This window comes from Oryctolagus cuniculus, unplaced genomic scaffold (assembly GCF_964237555.1).
Source record: "Oryctolagus cuniculus unplaced genomic scaffold, mOryCun1.1 SCAFFOLD_69, whole genome shotgun sequence".
NCBI lineage: Eukaryota > Metazoa > Chordata > Mammalia > Lagomorpha > Leporidae > Oryctolagus > Oryctolagus cuniculus.
Genome location: NW_027208355.1, coordinates 519204 through 538891, shown reverse-complemented (window position 1 = coordinate 538891; position 19688 = coordinate 519204). Strand labels below are relative to the sequence as shown.

At 37.2% G+C, this 19688-nt stretch overlaps 1 long non-coding RNA gene and 1 pseudogene across 3 annotated transcripts in view; one reads left to right on the top strand and one right to left on the bottom strand.

The window, feature by feature from the left end:
- Window positions 1-19688, top strand: part of LOC138848323 (uncharacterized) — a 51568-nt gene that overhangs the window by 3924 nt on the left and 27956 nt on the right. The gene's annotated exons all lie outside the window — the stretch shown is intronic.
- Window positions 6578-10334, bottom strand: LOC103346017 (protein DEK pseudogene; annotated as a pseudogene).

The window sequence follows — 19688 nt, the reverse complement described above, 5'->3', positions numbered from 1 at the left end:
CCTTGGGCCCCTACCTCCCTTGGGCAACCTGAAAGAAACTCCTGGCTCCTGGCTTCAGCCTGGCCCAAACTCAGCTGTTGCAGCCATTTGGGGAGTGAACTAGTGCATAGAAGAGTCTCTCTCTCTCTCTCTCTCTCTCTCTCTCTCTGCAACTCTGACTTACAAATAAATATTTTTGAAAGGCCACAAATGATTTTCACATTTTTTGATGTCGCTTTTTCTTTTTTGTTACCAATGTATTTTATTTGAAAAGCAGAGTTAGAGAGAGAGATTGAGATCCCTTCCAACTTCTGATTTATTGCCCCAAATGACCTCAATGGCTGCAGCTGGACCAGGCTGAAGCTGGGAGCCTGGAACCCCATTTGAGTCTCCCATTGGGGTGGCAGGGGCCCATGTACTTGGACCATCCTCTGTGGCTGGAAGCATTATAATTAACATTATCAGGAAACTGTATTAGGAGTGAAGCTTTAGGCACCCAAACCAGCTCTCATAGAGGAGGCCAGCATCCCAGGTGGTAGCTTAACCAACAGTGCCACAATGCTGGTGTTTGATATTGTGTATTCTTAACTGGAATGACTTTGCATAATTTCTTTATGGACCTCCATATTTTTTGCTATGTTTCTGTTTTATTGAATAGAAAAATATATTGTATTAATACAGAAATTATTAAAGTTTTAAAAACCAGTTTTTATATTCTCTATTATAATCATCATTATAATCCTTAAAACCAATGTCATAGAGACAAATCTAACCTTTACAAACAATATTTTGTGACTATTTATATTTGAAGCATCCTGTTTTACTGACTTTCCATTATCCTATGATTAAGTTTACACAGAATCCAAATTCATTATCCTATCATGTTTAGAGGTTTTGCATCATAAGCCACTTTTCCTAATAAATTGTTTATATTTTCAAGGAGTATTTATGCATCCTACTGCTTTTGTCCTTTATTTTTAAATGAAAACTATGGATAACAGTTATTGAAAAGATTGTGAATGGTAGAGAGGTGGTTTGTGTTTGGGGCTTTAAGCCATGGAAATAGCCTCATGAATGACTGACAGCCTTACTGTATTGAATTAAAATATGTTCCAAAATCTGTATATATGAAATACATGAAACTTGCATACCTTAAATTAAAAAAAAAAAACCTGATTTTTCCAGAGAGCTAATTTTTTTTAGCCTGGGTTCTTTCTTCAGTGATAGGGAACTTTTAAATTGAAAGTAGTTCAATAAAAATTACACCTAAAGTAACATAATATGGCCTTGTACCTAAATACCATTATTTATAGAGTGGCTTTCAGGGCACTGACATTTTAAAAAATCTGACACCCAATTCTCTAATAATATGCTATAAGGGTTTTGATCCAAATAGTCTGGAAGATAAATATTTTTCTATTGTAGAATTTCATAGGTGGAAGATCATTGAATGATCCAGATGTAAAATCAAAATAATCTGGGGCTGGTGTTGTGTTGTACTGGGTTAAGCCAATGCATGCAATGCAGGCATTGCATATCTAAGTTCCAATTTGAGTCCTAGATTCTCTGCTTCCATTACAACTCCCTAGCAATGTGCCTGGGATGGTAGTAGGTGGTCCACGTGGTTGGGCTTCTGCTACCCATGTGGGAACCTGGGTGGAGTTCCACATTCCTGGTGTTGACCTGGGGCAGTGCTGGCCATTGTGGTCATTGGGGTAGTCAACTAGTGGATGGGAGATAAAGCTTTCTCTCTCTGTCTCTACTCTGTCTCTCTCTTTCAATAAATAAAAAATTAAATTAATCCTAATCCTTAAGGACATTGTGTCCTTGATACCAGGTGAGAGACATGGCTTTTATGTTACAAAAAAAATAATAAAGTTTGTAAATGCCTATGTCAAGTGGAAGTTTTAAGAAGATTCCTATTAGGCACATCTGTGTAAGAGGAGTTTTATGGTTTCACATTTTTCTTTCTATAGTTTCAGATAATTTGAAACCCCTCATTGCCATTCATTTTCCTCATCAGTGCCTAGCTTTCTAGATACCCATAATATCTTCCTTTGCTTTATACTTTCAGTAATTTTATAAGAAAATGTCTAAGTTTAGAATGTTACAGGGTGATTTTTTAAACACATTTGCACTGCATAAGCATATATGTTCAAGTATATTTTGCACTTAAAAGCTCTAGATTTTCAGCATGTGTTCTGTTCCATTGCTTCAGCTTGCTTCTGTGTTGACACCGTTGCTGAATTATCTTCTCTATGTACAACATTTGTATCCTCTCAAGTCTTTTTTAAAGGATTTATATATTTATTGGTAATTTTTTCTGTTAATAATATGTCTTTTTGTTTAATTCTGATCAACCAAACTGAATAGGATAGATGTTGATTTTAGTTTCCACACAGGGTTTTGTTACATTGATTTTTTTTTCTCCTATGTTTTTCAAGTTTTATTGACTTTTTTCGCGTTTCACAATAAAAGTGGGTATGCACTGGCTCATGTGCATTCATGGGGACAGACAGGCACGTTTGCGTGGATTGTGTGGCTGAGAGGCACTGGTGCTGATTCTTTATGGTGATGCCCTGCTCACTGACAGACTGTGTGCTGCATGGTGCAGTGCTGTGGGGCATCCTTGCCTGTGTCTGAGGTGAATTATTAACAGCCAAAGGATGACCCGAGAAATGTGTGGGGCAGAGGCCTCAAAGCCAGAACTGTACATGTCATAAGGAGTCGCTATGTGGGCATCACAAGTGGTTCATTCTCCCGCCATAGGACAAGTGACGCAGAGGCTCAAGGGCGCCCCCGACTTCCTGTCTCCGTTTTATACTCTGTAGTGCACGACCACTAGGGGGTGTACTCTCCACAGGCACCAGAGCCACCCAGGGATAGGCTGCAGTCCCCATGGGGCTGACCTTGTTCTCCGTGCTGGGGGCGCCACTTCCGGGACTGCATCATTGGATTTATCCTTGATGATGCAGTTTACCTGAACTGCTCTGGGGAGCTATCATAGCCCTAGTAGTTTACAAACCACAGAAACGGACTCACAGTGGATGTGAAAGTGGGGGTCTCAGATCATGGCCCTGGCAAGTTGGGGTGAGTCAGAGGTCTGGTTTCTGGTGTCTAGATGGACATTCCCAGAATCTTCAAGGGGATAAATGAAAAAACACACACTGGATCTGTGTTGTGAGGTTTCTGAATGCACCTGGCCACCTCACAGCCTCACCCGGTGATAACCTGGTTCCCTCTTGATCACCTGTCAACATTTAGTGCTCTGATCAGACCACAGCAGACGTTCATCTTTGTGTTCTACCTGTTGTTTGGGGTTTACTTTGCTCTTTTTCTAGTTTCCTTAGGTAGAAATCAAGGTAATTGATTTGAGACAATCCTTATATGAGGGGGCTTCAAAAATTTCAGAGAACATTCAATTCTCTTTTAAATGTGTGGTGTGTTTTTTTTAGATTTTTTTTTATTTGAAAGAGTTAAATGGAAAGAGGAGAGGAAGAGAGAGAGGTCTTCCATCCGATGGTTCACTCTCCAGTTGGCCACAATGGCTGGAGCTGCACAGATCAGAATTGAGGACCCAGGGAGCTTCTTCCGGGTCTCCTTCATGTGGGCAGGGGCCCAAGGACTTGGGCCATCTTCCACTGCTTTCCCAGGCCACAGCAGTGAGCTAGACCAGAAGTGGAGCAGCAGGGACTTGAACCAACACCCATATGGCATGCCGGCACTGCAGGCGGCAGCTTTACCAGCTACACCACAGCTCTGTCCCCAAGGTGTGTTTTTATAAAGAACTTCTGAAAACCCCTTAGAGACATTTACTGCTATTTTTTTCTTTAGTGTCTCTAAAGATACATTACACAGATTCCCCTATGCTGTATTTTCATTCAGCTTTTATACCTTCTAATGTCTCTCTTTATTACCTCTTGGACTCAGTTTTACTGCAATGTGTTCTACTGAGTTGCTAAGTACTTCAGTGTTTTCCTGATACTTCAATGTGATAGTTCTTTTGGATTTGGTTGGTTTGTGGTCATAGAACATAATTTGTATACTATCACTTTCATATTAACCTGTAATTAATATTTGTTTTATGGTCTACAACATCTATTTTGGTAAATGTCCTATGGATACTTGAGAGTCCTGTATACTTTTGCAGATTTTCTTCCTACTTGTTCTACCATTTGCTTTATAAAAGGTACTGGGATATCAGATGATACTTGAAATTTTTTTTCTATTTAAAAACTAATTTTTAAAGGTGTATTTATTTATTTGAAAGTCAGAGTTACGGAGAGGAGAAGCAGAGATAGTGACAGGTCTTCCATCCAATGGTTCACTTCCCAATTGGCCGCAATGGCCTGAGCTTTGCTGATCCAAAGCCAGGAGCCAGGAGCCAGGAGCCAGGAGCCAGGAGCCAGGAGCCAGGAGCCAGGAACTTCTGGGCCTCCCACACAGGTGCAGGGGCCCAAGGACTTGGGCCATCTTCCACTGCTTTCCCAGGCCATAGCAGAGAGCTGAATCAGAAGTGGAACAGCTAGGACTAAAACCGGTGCCCATAGGGATGCTGGCGCTTCAGGCCAGAGTGTTAACCTGCTGTGCCACAGCGCCGGCCCCAAAACTCTACCTTATTTTAAAACATGCATTTTGAAACTTTATTAGATGCATAAATTTTAGGATTATTGCATTGTCTTGATTAATTGAACTTCTTGTGATTATGAAATGGCATTTTTATTGCTCATGGTAGTTTTGGTAATAAAATACACCTTGCTAAAGCTCATATTCCTCAGTTTTCATTTGTCAAATGTTAATGTGGCAAATATTTTCCATTTTTAAATGAATTTGTGTTTTTACATTTAATGTATATATCTGCTAGGGAGTATACAATTCATCTTATTTTCTCTGTACTGTCTAATCATTTGACTTTTTATTGAGATTTTAGACTACTTTCTTTTAAAATGAATATTTATATAATTCAACTTATCTGTCATAATATTGCTTTCTTTTAATTCCATATGTTGTTACACAATTCTGCTTTATTTTAGATTACTATTTTATTTATTTTTATTCATTTGAAAGATGTAGTTATGGGGCAGGGGGAAAGAGAGGGAGAGAGAGAGAGGTCTTCCATCTGCTGGTTCACTCCCCGAATGATCACAATGGCCAGAAATCAGCTGATCTGAGACCAGGAGCCAGGAACTTCTTCCAGGTCTCCCACACAGGGGCAGGAGCCCAAGCACTTGTGCCATCTTCTGCTGCTTTCCCAGGCCATTAGCAGGGAGCTGGATCAGAATTAGAGCAGACAGGACTCGAACCAATGACCATATGTGATGCCAGTGCTGCAGGTTAGGGCTTTATCTGCCTGAGCCACACTGCCAGCCCCAGTTACTATTTTATGATTTGGTTATATTTCTATTTTAGGAGGAATTATTAATTAAAATCCTTTGTTTTGATACCTTAGTAGCTGCTTTACCACTGATAACATAGATTTCAATTTATCATAGTCCAATTGGAAGTAACACCCTAGCACATTATATATAATAAAAATACAATAATTTCTCATTGTCCTGTTACACCCTTCCCTCTAGTGTAAGATTATAATTCTCATTAAACTTAGAAAAAAATTGCTATTTTTCCTTTCAGATTTTTTCCTCTCCATCTTTTGGGGCTTATATATATATATATATATATATTATTTTTCATTTATTTGTTTATTTTTATTTGACAGGTAGAGTTATAGACAGTGAGAGAGAGAGAAAGAAAAAGGTTTTCCTTCTGTTGGTTCACTCCCCAAATGGCCACAATGGCTGGAGCTGCACCCACCTGAAGCCAGGAGCCAGGTGCTTTTTCCCAGTCTTTCACATGGGTGCAGGGACCCAAGCACTTGGTCCATCCTCTGCTGCTTTCCCAGGCCATAGCAGAGAGCTGGATTGGAAGAGCAGCAGCTGGGACTAGAACTGGTGCCCTTATGGGATCCCGGAGCCTCAGGTGGAGGATTAACCTACTGTTCCACGGCACTTGCCCCAGGGGCTAATATTATTCACTTAAAGTTTTATCCTAGATTAGCACTGTCTCAAAGATGCACATATTTTTATGATGTGTAATATATGTTAATTTCCATCTAGTATAGTGACAATCACTGGCACTGTTATTTATATATTTATAACTGTAGGTTAGTTTTTAAAACAATTTTTATGCTTCCACTTACCTGTTTCCAGACTGATTTTTTGATGCAGTTAAGTTCCTTATAAACAGGTTCATCTTTGCCAGTCTTGTTTTATGATTTGTTATGTGGATCAGAACCATGCTTAGCCTATGAATAATTTCACACACTTAAGGCAAACAGTATTTTACACTTTATGTTCTGTGTGGGTGCAAACTGATGAAATCTTTACTCAATATATACTAAATCAATCTGTATATAAAGATAATTGAAAATGAATCTTGATGTGAATGGAATGGGAGAGGGAGTGGGAGATGGGAGGGGTGCAGGTGGGAGGGAAGTTGGGGCGGGGGAAGCCATTGTAATCCATAAACCGTACTTTGGAAATTTATATTTACTAAATAAAAGTAAAAAAAAAAAGAACATGTAGGCCAGCGTTGTGGCTCACTAGGCTAATCCTCCACCTGCGGTGCTGGCACCAGGTTCTAGTCCCAGTTGGGGCACTGGTTCTGTCCCAGTTGCTCCTCTTCCAGTCCAGCTCTCTGCTGTGGCCCAGGAAGGCAGTGGAGGATGGCCCAGGTCCTTGGGCCCTGCACCCGCATGAGAGACCAGGAGGAAGCACTTGACTCCTGGCTTCAGATTGGCGCAGTGCACCGGCCATAACGGACATTTGGGGGGTGAACCAATGGAAGGAAGACCTTTCTCTCTGTCTCTCTCTCTCACTGTCTAACTCTGCCTGTCAAAATAAATAAAAGAACATGTAGATGTAAAGGCATTTGAGGGATAATACACAGGAAAAAGTGGGTATCTACAGTGAGAAAAAAGACACAAAATATGAACATTCTTATTTATTTTTATATTCATAGCAAAAAAAAAGAGTGGTCCATATACTGATCACCTAGAATCCTGATTGGCCAAAATTTCAAACCCCACAGCCACAAATACACAAATACACTGAATTTCTTTAATGGCAAAGATAAGCATATTATCACTTCTGAGAAATACTTTGTCAGAGATAGCCACTATCGCCTAACATTTCTGGCACCATTACCTGGTACCTTTATCATCATTATGAGGGTGGTCAAGTTTTCTGTAAATATGAACATTTTATATGGGCAAAGCAGTTAATAAGAATTATTTCATTTACTAATAAGCCAAATGTGCTTGTATATAACCCCTCTTCCCAAAGTTTTTGAAATTTTGATGTATTGATTTTGGTCTGTCCTTAATATAAAATGTATCAACAAACATTTTTGCAGAGTTAACACTAAAACTACAAATTGATGACACTTTAAAGGCAAAGCAGGAGCACAGTTTGTCCCTTTAGTGTCCTGTCACTGAATTCTTTCACTGCTGTCACACTATCTGCCTCAACACTGACATTTTATCATTTACAAGTGGAAAGAAACCTACCTGTGTGAGTTTAAAAATTGATCTTCACAAAAGAAATTAAAAACCTTATATACAACAAATTGGTCTTTAAAAATACAGAAATAACATCTGTCACTTCTGTGATGCTGACAACTTGGCAAATAGACACATGCAGGAGAGAAGTTCCAATCTAGTCCTGGACAACTGTAGCATGTGTATTGTTACATGATGAACACACCATCACTGAAGCTTTCCCTCTGACAGAAGAGATGTGGATTCAAAATAGTTCATGTACTAAATGCTGAAATAGTCTGTGTATGAATGCCGGTTATAATAGCTTTTGTTCTACCTGATTAAAAGAATGTCTTAAGCAAGCTAATATGAAGTGCACTAGAAACCACAACTCAAGGATCTATATCCTTATATAAATCAAAATTGTACAAAATACAACTATAAAAGAAAGAAATAATTGCTGCCATGCAAGAATTTTAACTAAAAACTGAATAGAAATGCAATTTAAAATGGCAAACTCAATTTTACATTACACTCAAGATAATAAAGGGTCAGCAGGTTTGTCCTATCACAATGCTTAACAAGGATTTAGAAAAGGAAATACATTCTCTTTGCTAGTACAATGGTATAAATCAGATCTTCGAATCTATGGAAACAAGTCATCTCAGTCTCAAGAATTAATTCTTTAACAGTTGTTTTAATGAAATCTTTTCTTTCAGTTAACTCATAAGCAGGATAATTTTCCTATACCTCTTTACAAATCTGCTTCATTGTGACTTCCTCCAAGTTAGATTTGGCCAATAATTTCTTTACTGTTTCCTTTAACTCTTCTTCTGTAGGTGGTTTCTTCAATTTTTTTAATTAAAGGTTCATCATCTGAACTATCCTCAGATTCACTTTCTTCCTTGAACTGTCTTGATTCTTCTTGGCGGTGCTGCTGTCTGTTTTCTTAACATTAGCACTTTTTACAGACATTTTACTTTTGCAGTAGCTTTCTGTTTAGGTTTTTCTCTATTAGAAGTCTTTTTTGATGGCTCCTCTTCACTTTCTTTACCTTCATCCTCTGAAGACTCTTGTTTTTCTTTTCATCATCACTACTAGACTCATCTAACAGAATTTCAGGATATTAGGTTTGCTTCGCCTTCCTTGTTGTTCCAGAGCTGTTGCGCACCTTCTTCCTGCCTTTGCTAGAAGTCTTTCTAGAATTTGGCAATGGTTTGCCAGAAGGCTTTGGATGCAATAAGAAATTCAAGATCCTCTTCACTCGTTCACTATTTACACCTGACCTCTCCTAATCAAGAACCACGCAGATGCTCTTTAATACGGCATTTCTAAACTTTTTCAACATTTCTTCCTTCTTTTTATACTGAATACTTCCATTTTCAAGTGGAAAACCTCTGAACTGACCCACATTCTTCTTCAATGAGGACACTGTGTCTGGTCTATTGTAAAGCAGTTTTTGTAGATTTCTAATTTTATCTGCTTTTTTCTTACTCAGAAACAAATACATCCTTTCAGTTTCACAAAGTGCCTGCCCCGTCCTTGTGCAACTGTAAATGGCTCCCTTTGTAAGGAAGAGACTTGCACTGTCAACCTCTCTACTTTGTTTTTTTCCCTCTTGCCTTCCACCGTGAGACTCTTTCTCCTCCCCTTCATCCTCCTCTTCATCATCTTTCTCCTCCTCCTCTTCACTCTCCTCTCTTGGGCGGGCATGTCGGGTTCCTTCTCTGATGCAGTGTTGGGCGGTGGTGTCCTCTCCCGCCGCAGTGGGGGTCGACGAAGAAACTGAGGACCGCGGGTCCTGGCCGCCTGAGGTACAGGAGGCTCCGGGGGCTCCGAGGCCCCAGTGAGGAGAAGGCGTGCGGGCCATGGTCTGGCCGTGGTGCTCGCGCTCCCCGAATCAACAAGTCCTGGTTCTTCCTCATTCCTGCCTTTTCCTCCCCCCTATTCTGCCCTGTGATATGGGACTGCCTTTGTGTTCCCAGATGCTCGGCTTCATCACATCTGCTCAGGGAGTCGGGCAGACACTGCCCCAGTTCCTTCTCCTGTGATTTGGTCTAGAATCTCTCTCTAGAAGGAGCTGTGGAGTGTGTGAGGCCTACTTCATTTCTTTTCTGGCTTTCCGGTATTGGCTTCATTTCTCGAGGCCCATTATTATGAACATTGTGCATAATGCAGATATTTTTTATTGTTTCATGTAGGAAGATAAACAGCCCTTACTTTATCTTGGTCACAAGCAAACTGCATTTGAGCTTCAGCGTGTGTTGTAGATTGGCCAAGATAATCTTCTCCCTTTTTTTAACTGCTTTGTGCCTATCTTTTATTTTTCAGTCTACTTATCCTACCTTCACGAAAATCTCCCCTGGTTCTAGTGCAGATTGAATTCTCCGATGTGATCATATTAAACTCTGTTATCTTAATAAATCTACATAAATTTAGAGTTGTAATTTTAGTTTCATTTCTTCTTCACTAGATTCTAACCTGAATAAGAACAGCAATTTTGTCTGTTTTATCTTCAGAGCCCAGTATAATATCTTACATAGTGTGGATTCTCAATATATTTCAAAATATATTTATAGTCTCAGTATATATTTGTACAGTTAATGGGAAAATTAACATCTCTTTATATAAAAGTATTCATTTATGTTTCTCTTATCTTCATACTGATAGCAGATTCTTTCATATCGATAATCCAAACTGTACTTTTTTGATATTAAAGATTACCATAATTTGCTTAAGAATTGCTATGGACTCTTTATATGGAAAATAAAGTGTACAAAAAATGGAGTTGGAGGGCTGGTGCCATGGCTCACTTGGTTAATCCTCTGCCTGTGGTGCCGGCATCCCATATGGATACCAGGTTCTAGTCCCACTTGCTCCTCTTCCAGTCCAGCTCTCTGCTGTGGCCCAGGAGGGCAGTGGAGGATGGCCCAAGTGCTTGATAGGCACATTAATAAAGTGACAAGTATATGTAATGGATTTTTGAAAAAAATATTGTTCAATTCAGTTACATGAAAATTGAAAATTAAAAAAAAATTATAAAAGAACAATGAAAAAAGAAAGATACCATATCTGGAGCTACACTTTTGAAATTCATAATTAAGTGTAAACTTAAAATACCATGAAGCTCAAGAAAAGGCAAAAATATGTTACCAGAGGAGGGAACGGAATTTGTTGGATTAAGCTGGTTCTAAGAAATGGTAAATAGGGAAGTTACTAGGAGACAGTGAACAACCCAACCAAGATAATGTGATGTTCACAGTACTAGGACTGGCCTGTATAAGATATCAACAATATATAAAGGTGATAATCACAGTTCAAATGAAATAAAAGGCATGTACACCTCATAATATAAATTATATTACATGACTGCTAATAGTATTTAGCATTATAATACAGGAGCCACAATAGATTTCCAGGGCATATAATTTTTTCATCATTATTATTCCAAATATTCCAAAACATTTACAAATTACAATTAAAAAATGAAGATATAAATCACAGGTCATCCAAATAACCAGGATAATTTTAATGTGAAGACATTTTTAGGTATTTATTTACCTAATATTCACAATGCAAAACTAACTATTTAGTCACTTAGAACACCAAAAGTACTGACCAAATATCACCTGGGAATGGAGAATGAGTAAAGTGGCATGAGACAGTTCTGAAAAAGAGTATGTGAATACTTCAATAAAGCTTAGGGAATTTTCATTGATTTCATGATGTCACAATGAAACCTACAAGCAGGATGATCTCAGCTTCTCTGGTAGGTAGGCTGACTGGAGGATAAAATTGATATTCTCAAGTAAAAGAACATCTAAACCAAATAATGGTATACACATGTTACCATATAAGTTATACATTGATTACTGGAAGTAGCACAAAGCAGTAAGTTGAAGAGCAAAAATATAGTGGCAAGCAGATGTGAGGTAACTTGGTGAACTAAAAGGGCTAACAATTACTTTAAATTTGAGAAAATAATAAATTTCAGAAAATCAAGGATATTTAATGACATTTACTATTAAAATCATAACTGAAATGCATCAGCATCTAAATCTATACTTTCTAAAATATCAATAATCATAGATTTATTTACAGTGTTCTAGACCACCAGAAAAGTTAAAATCTATATCACCTCAAAAGATAGATTTACTATATTGGTAAAAGGCATTTTTCATGGAGGAGGGTGGGTACATATAGAACAGGCCAAGAACCCTTAGCAAAATTTTTGGTTTTGTTCATCCCACAACAAAAAAAAACAAGCAAGATGGACTAAGTTTCTCAGTGCTAGGATTGTCTTACCTAGGTTAATTATGATATATGCTGTTGGTAGAGGTAAATTCCAATACAGATAATATAATTTATATTTTGATTACCAGAATTAGTACTGAGTAATATTATATGAGCAATCTTCTAATGACAATAACATGCTCATGCATCTGGTGAATATGAGTTCATTATAATTACATTAAAATGATAACTAAAAGCTTAATGAACATAAATCAGGGAAAGACAACCCCTTTATCCAAAACATCATGAATGATTATATATCCAAGTGGTAGCAGTAAATTCAGAGATGAACAAATATACAAAAGACAGACAGTGCTTATAAATGATATTGCGTTTCCATAAATAGATCTTATTTCTTGGTAGGAGCAATAATGATATGAAAAGCAGATATAAAAAAGGGGGATGGGGCTGGCACCATGAGGCAGTGGGTTAAAGCCCCAGCCTGCAGGGCTGGCATCCCATATGGGTGCCGGTTCATGTCCTGGCTGCTCCTCTTCTGATCCAGCTCTTTGCTATGGCTTGGGAAAGCAGCAGTAGATGACCCAAGTCCTTGGGACCCTGCACCCACGTGGGAGACTTGGAAGAAGCTCCTGGCTCCTGGCTCCTTTCTTCAGATCAACTCAGCTCTGTCCATTGCAGTCATTTGGGGAGTGAACCAGCAGAATGGAAGACATCTCTCTCTTTCTCCCTCTCTCTCTCTCTCTCTCTCTGGCACTCTATCTCTCTCTCTCTCTGTAACTCTGTCTTTCAAATAAATATAAATCTTTTAAAAAAGTGGGGGGACTTGGTGAAAAATACTTCATTACAATGACAAAAAAGAAAAGAAGAGCATATTTTTAATGATTTATTTTATTTATTTGAAAGAGTTACAGAGAGAGAGGTAGAACCAGAGAGAGGTCTGGAAAGGTCTACCACATGGGTGCAGGGGCCCAAAGACCTGGGCCATCTTCTACTGCTTTCCCAGGTCATAGCAGAGAGCTGGATCAGAAGTGGAGCAGCTGAGACTTGACCCGGGTACCATATGGGATGCCAGTGTTGCAGGCTGGTGCTTTAACCCATTGCTCCATAGCACTGGCTCCTGTATGTATTTAAAATAAAGATCATGACAATAATTGGGAAAAGTGTCAAGGAAGGCAATTATATCTAGAGATATTCTTTATTTTTCAATATTTAGTTATTTACTTTGAAAGAGTTACAGAGAAGTAGAGAAAGAGAATTTCTATCTGCTTGTTAAGCCCCTAGATGGACACAATGGCCAGCACTGGTTCCAGCCAATTCCAGGAACTTCTTCCAGATCTCTCACATGGGTGGCAGGGGCCCAGAGAGCTGGACCATCATCTTGTGCTTTCCCGGGCCAATTGTAGGAAGCTATATCAGGAGTGGACCACTTGGGACATGAACTGGTGCCCATAAGGGATGCCAGTGCTGCAGTTTGCAGCTTTACTTGCTATGCCCAAACAATAACACCTACAGATACTCTTTAAAATGTAATAACAGAAGGTACTGTTACATAGAACTCAGGAATAGACAAAACATACATAACCTATAATGAGAACATTGTTCCATTAGACTATGCTGGTTCTGGTTCTGAAAAATGTGTGTAATTCAGTGGCTAGGAGAGACTGTCAGTGGTCTCACAATTAAAATGTGAGCAAGATGTCCTGAGGTGCACAGTGGGAGGAGTGGCTGACAGAATATAGATGATGTACACATCTGTTGGAAATGAATTCAAAGATAAACAAAATTACAAAAGGGGTGCATTTGTTAATATATATTGTTTATTGTAAGTAAAAACTCAATTTATAGGTGGAAGAATTGAGAAACTGACAACAGTTAGTTATAATGACTATTTGCTAAAAATTTTAATTATATTCACATCAAAATTCAAAGGAAAACAGAAATGAATGAAACATAAAGTGAAATTTTGCAGGATATCCAATGAATCTTGGAGGAAACATACTTCTAAGCAGCACTACATTACTGAGTTCAAAGCACTAGGATAATTTTTAGATTTTCAGAACTAAAGAAAAATTTTAAAAATACCACCTAGAATGTGAAAGTGATTATACTGGACAAGATTTTAAAAACTGGGTACATAAAATTGTTAAGGAAACAGAAATTTTCATTTTGTTGATGATATCATATTGTTGTAATTTGCTTTCACTATGGTATTGATGATTCATATGGGTGATAATAGTAAATTAAAACAAAATGAACACAGCTGTTCTCTGCTGTGGCCCAGGAGTGCAGTGGAGGATGGCCCAAGTCCTTGGGCCCTGAACCAGCATGGGAGACCAGGAGGAAGCACCTGGCTCCTGGCTTCGGATCGGTGCAGCACACCGGCTGCAATGCGCTGGCCTTAGCGGCCACTTGGGGGGTGAACCAACAGAAAAAGGAAGACCTTTCTCTCTGTCTCTCTCTGTCTAACTCTGCCTGGCAAAAAAAAAAAAAAAAAAAAATACAGCTGTTACAAATTATATGCTAATTACTGGAAGTAGTACTGAGCAATGGTAGAGTAAGAGCCAATAAAAGCAATTTGTTAAACAATGTTCCATTACAATTGAATAATAATTAGATAATTACAAAAAGGCTAAGGTAGTTAAATCAAGTAAACATCAGTGCACTTAGCAGGATAATATTTTAAAAAATATGTGCACCAACAACTGTACTTGCTGATTTCACAACATAAGGTAAAGAACACATCATTTGAAAGGGAGGAGGGTTGGGACTGGTGCATGGCATAGAAAGTGAAGCTTATGCATGCAGCACAAACATTCCATATGGGTACTTGTTCAAGTCCTGACTACTCCACTTACAATACAGCTCCCTGCTAATGGCCTGGGAAAGCAGGAAAGGATGGCCCAAGTGTTTAGGCCCCTGCACCCATGTGGCAGACCTGAAAGAAGCTCATGGCTCCTGACTTTGGACTGGTCCAGCTCCTACAGTTGCAGACATAGGAAAAGTAAACCAGTGGATGGAAGATTCTCTCTCTCAACTCTGCCTTTCAAATAAATAAATAAATAAATAAATCTTTAAAAAGAGAAAAAGTTGAGGGTTGCATTGATCTGAGAAATTGTATACAGTGTAGGTGTCCCAATTCAGTGGGGGTAAGCCACTATCTACAATGACTACATCCCATATCAGAGTGACCATTTGAGTCCTAGCTACACAGCTTTAGATACAGGTCATTTCTAATGTTCCTGGGAGGGAGCAGATGTTACCTAAAGTTCTTGAGTGCTTGCCACCACCCACATGGGAGGCTTCTTGAATTAATTTCATGGCAACTGGGTTGGGTCTTGTCCAGCCCTGGATGGTGCAGCAATCTGGGGATAAACCATTAGATGGAATATCTGTGTCTCTCACTTTTCTCTCACTCTCTCTGTATCTTTCTCCACCTCCTTGTATCGCTCTCTAAGTTTTAAAAAATAATAAAAATAATCATGAATATGTACATTGTCAGGAGAATGTACATAAATATCATCGAGTTTGGATGTCACAAGGATTGTTCATCCAAGATGGTCAGAGCTTCACTATGCTAGTATTGATAGACATTAGAATATTGATAAGACATGGCAATAGTATTATTTTGAATGACAAAAATAAAATGGTAATGTTATAACAAAATATTTTGAAAACTGTAAATTGTAAGTGAAATGGTAACAATAGTAGTGATAAGTAGTTATAAAGGAAAATCTAATATGTATAAAACTTTTAAAAAAGTATTTAAACATAATATTGAAAAATGAAAGAAATTAAATCCAGAGAAGATCATGCACTCAACAGAAGATTCTTAAACATAGTTAAAATATCTAGATACAGTTCATGAATACTTTCAAACAAAATGGTCAGTTTAGCATACGATTAAAATAGAGTGTAAAAATTATATGAGTTTCATAGGATTAATCACTACTCCAGAACTAGACATCTTTGAGCAACTGTGTTTGTGAACAATACCAGGACAAACTACAGAATTTTCATTGAGTTCATTATCTCCCACTGGAAAAAAACAATATTTCTCTATTCTGACTTTCAAATAAATAGATGAATCTTAAAAAGAAGTGGGAATCTGATGGCAAATACATTGATGTTAGAACATTCAGAGACACTGTATACATGAAGGAGTCCAAGACAACTTAGACATTTTTCAGAGGGCTAATAATGTTACAGTGAAAAAGTCAATGAAGACATCTACAGATTCTTGATGCTGGATCAAGATACACCAAGAAAATGAAATTACATGTGGGTAATATCATTGAATTCAAAGACAATAATGTATGTAATTGTTATGATAAAAATGATATTGTCATAACCATGAGTGAATAAAGTATTTTGGAAGGAACAATGAATTCCAATAAAATATGATCAAATCATATAAAAATTTGCAGGAAATAAAATCCAGAACAGGTCTTGTCCCTTCCAGAGTGATCTTAAAGGAACAACATGAGCACCGAGAACTAGGCTATTGAAAATTTCAACATCAATAAGAATGTAGTCCCATAAAAAATCCATAAAGTGTGAAAAACATCCTTGAAACAGTCAAAGAGTTTGGCCTTAGATGTCTCTGAGAAGTTTTGAAGATAAAAATTGCTTATTTTCTTCCAGAATTTTGAGTGAATTGACAGAAAAATGAAAAACCTAGCAAACATGGTCACATGTTCACTATGCTAGCATTGGTAAATGCTATGATTTGATGATGTAATTGGGCAATACAAATAGAAAGTAAAGATTAAAAACTTTTTGCTTATTAGTATATAAATTACGCTGTCATTACTGAGGGTAGAACTGTTATTTTATAATAATACAGTGATAAGCACGTATTTGTTGAAAAAGTTCATTCAATTACATTTAAAGTGCAAAATAAGGAGAAAAAGTGAATGGAAATAAAGCAAAGATCTTGGAAATTACCAGGAATATCATCAAGAAAGATATTTGTATTTACAGATACACTTTGAAAATTCAAAATGATAGTCAACTTATAATCCTATAGAATTCCAGCCAAATTAAAATAATATATCCCTTGGGAACTGAGAAATATTGAATGGGTTAAGATGACTCTAAGAATCTGGGGACATGAAATAGTTGCAAAGACACTTTAGATTATTTTCATCAAGTCCATGTCACAAATGCAAAGCCACGTAAGGCCTGGGATTAATAATAGCAGGACTAATTCACAGTAGGATATTAATGATAAAAATGGATCACACAAGTGCATTAAAACAATGATAACTAAAACATTGCATATTTGATAATATATACTATGTTTTGGTAATCATAATGGACTGATTATATAGGTTATATATATATATAAATTGCCTGATAATATAGGTTAAATAATAGTGTGATCAGCAGATGTAAAGATATTTGTTGAATAAGAGTCCAATAAATTATTTTATTCCCAGAAAATTTTTAAAATCATGGATTGTTCTAAACTTAAGTTTTTGTGGAACTTATTAAACCAACAATAAAAGGTAACCATGATTATCTATAGTTCCATGTACTCGGATTGGCTTATACTACATACACATCATTGATGTATACATATTATAGAAATGAAACAGTAATCTTTCTACTTTTTATTTGTTGAAAATTATGATAGTGGTGCATTACACTTGTAATTATATAGTAAATCGAGAGTATGTTATTGCAAAAGTTAAAGAAAAAAGAATTAAAGAAAGAGGGGATTAAGGGAGGGAGGCTGGAAGTATGGTTGTCTTCTTAGAACTGTATCTATGAAATACATTAAATCTATTTTCTTATATTAATATAACAGATAAAAATTAAAAAGGAATGCACATGTCAGTACATAACCTATGTTCTGATGACTGGAAACAACAGTAAGCAACAATGTAGGAGCAATAATACCATGACAAACACAAGAGAATTGGGTGAAGCAGTATGTATTAGATGTACACAAAACCAGAAATAACTGAAAAAATCAACAATAAGTAAAGAAAATATCATGCCAGTTACCAAAAAAATCTCTTAAATGAAAGACACTGGCATCTACAGCTATACTGTAAAAATATCAACAGGGTACAGTGAGTTAAAGCCCCAGCCTGCAGTGCCAGCATCCCATATGGGCACTGGTTGAAGTCCCAACTAATCCATTTCTGATCTAGCTCTCTGCTATGGTCTGGGAAAGCAGAAGAGGATGGCCCAAGTCCTTGGGCCCCCTGCACCCATGTGGTAGACCTGGAAGTAGCTCCTGGCTCAGCTCTGGTCATTGTGACCATTTGAGGATTGAGCCAGAGGATGGAAGACCTCTCTCTCTGTCTCTAACCTCTCGGTAACTCTGTCTTTCTTATAAATAAAATAAAGCTTAAAAAACAATAAAAAATAAAAGGTTTATTTAGACTCATATAACCCACCGGAAAAAGGCAAAAGTATATCACCTCAAAAAGGAGAATGATAATATGTGCCCAAAACCCTTCTGATTAATTTTATACATAAAAGTGGAAAAGAAAATTAACAAGATTTTGTGTATGTTGATAATCTTGCCATATAGAGCCAAGCAAAATCACAGCAGGTGTAGTTCTAAGATTGACTTTTGTTTGGTTAATAATTTTATATATATATATACACATATAAATATATGTATATATATTATTTATTCAACATCAGAAAAGGATATTTCAGAGTTCCATAATAATCCAGTTCCTTGTCATTAAAGCAATGTGGAGTGAACAACCACATTGTAGCACACACTCTGTCTCTCTGTGTCCCCCTCTCTGCTAACCTCTAAAATTAAAGGAACTATCAACTAAATATAATTCTGAGATCCAAGTTCACATCAAGATCCTGATACTTACCAACATAATTGCCAGTACATGTACCAGTATCTAGATCCACGTTAGATAATTTGAATAGCTGAAAAACTAGAATAATCAAGTAATAATCCAGAGCTCTATAAATACCAGAATCATATATCTATATACATACACATGTGGAGAATTGTTACCATTGACTAAGATGGCTCAGAGGCACTGTGAATCTGAAGGTTTCCAGGACAGCTCATAGAATATTGGAGCTGATGATGCTCTCACAATGAAAGTGTATGTTATCATGCCCACAGGTTCACAGGGCTGGAATTGGTCTAGACTAGAATATTTTGAAAAAAAAAAAGTGAGCTCAATGATTTCAAAGACCAAACTCTTACATTTCAAAATTGAAATGGTATTTCAGTATACATGAATGTCCATAAGGCCAAAATGCAATCTCCTAATGAGAGAGATGAAATTGGCCATAGACTGTGCTCAGATACTGTGACCATGATATTTGATTGGACACCTTCTGAATTTAGAGAATTGGTGGCCTAAAACTGATAAGGAAAACTAAGGTAGTCTGAAGTTTTCTGTGCAAGAACTGACATAAATTAGTTTACTGACAATTTACTCAGGTAGTAGTAACAAATTCAAATATAATTGAAAAATAGACAAATGTACTTTCAACACACATTGTATTTTGATGATTGTGTATATCAATGGAAATTTCAGTAGAAGAAGAAATAGAATCACAAAGAGATGTAAAGGTTATAGATAGTCTTTATTTTTTTAATTGATATCATCTTTTTTATTCTTTTTTTAACTTTTATTTAATGAATATAAATTTCCAAAGTACAGCTTATGGATTACAATGGCTTCCCCCCCATAACTTCCCTCCCCCTCGCAACCCTCCCCTTTCCCTCTCCCTCCCCCCTTCCATTCACATCAAGATTCATTTTCAATTCTCTTTATATACAGAAGATCAGTTTATCCTATATTAAGTAAAGATTTCAACAGTTTGCACCCACATAGAAACACAAAGTGAAAAATACTGTTTGAGTACTAGTTATAGCATTAAATCACAATGTACAGCACATTAAGGACAGAGATCCCACATGAGG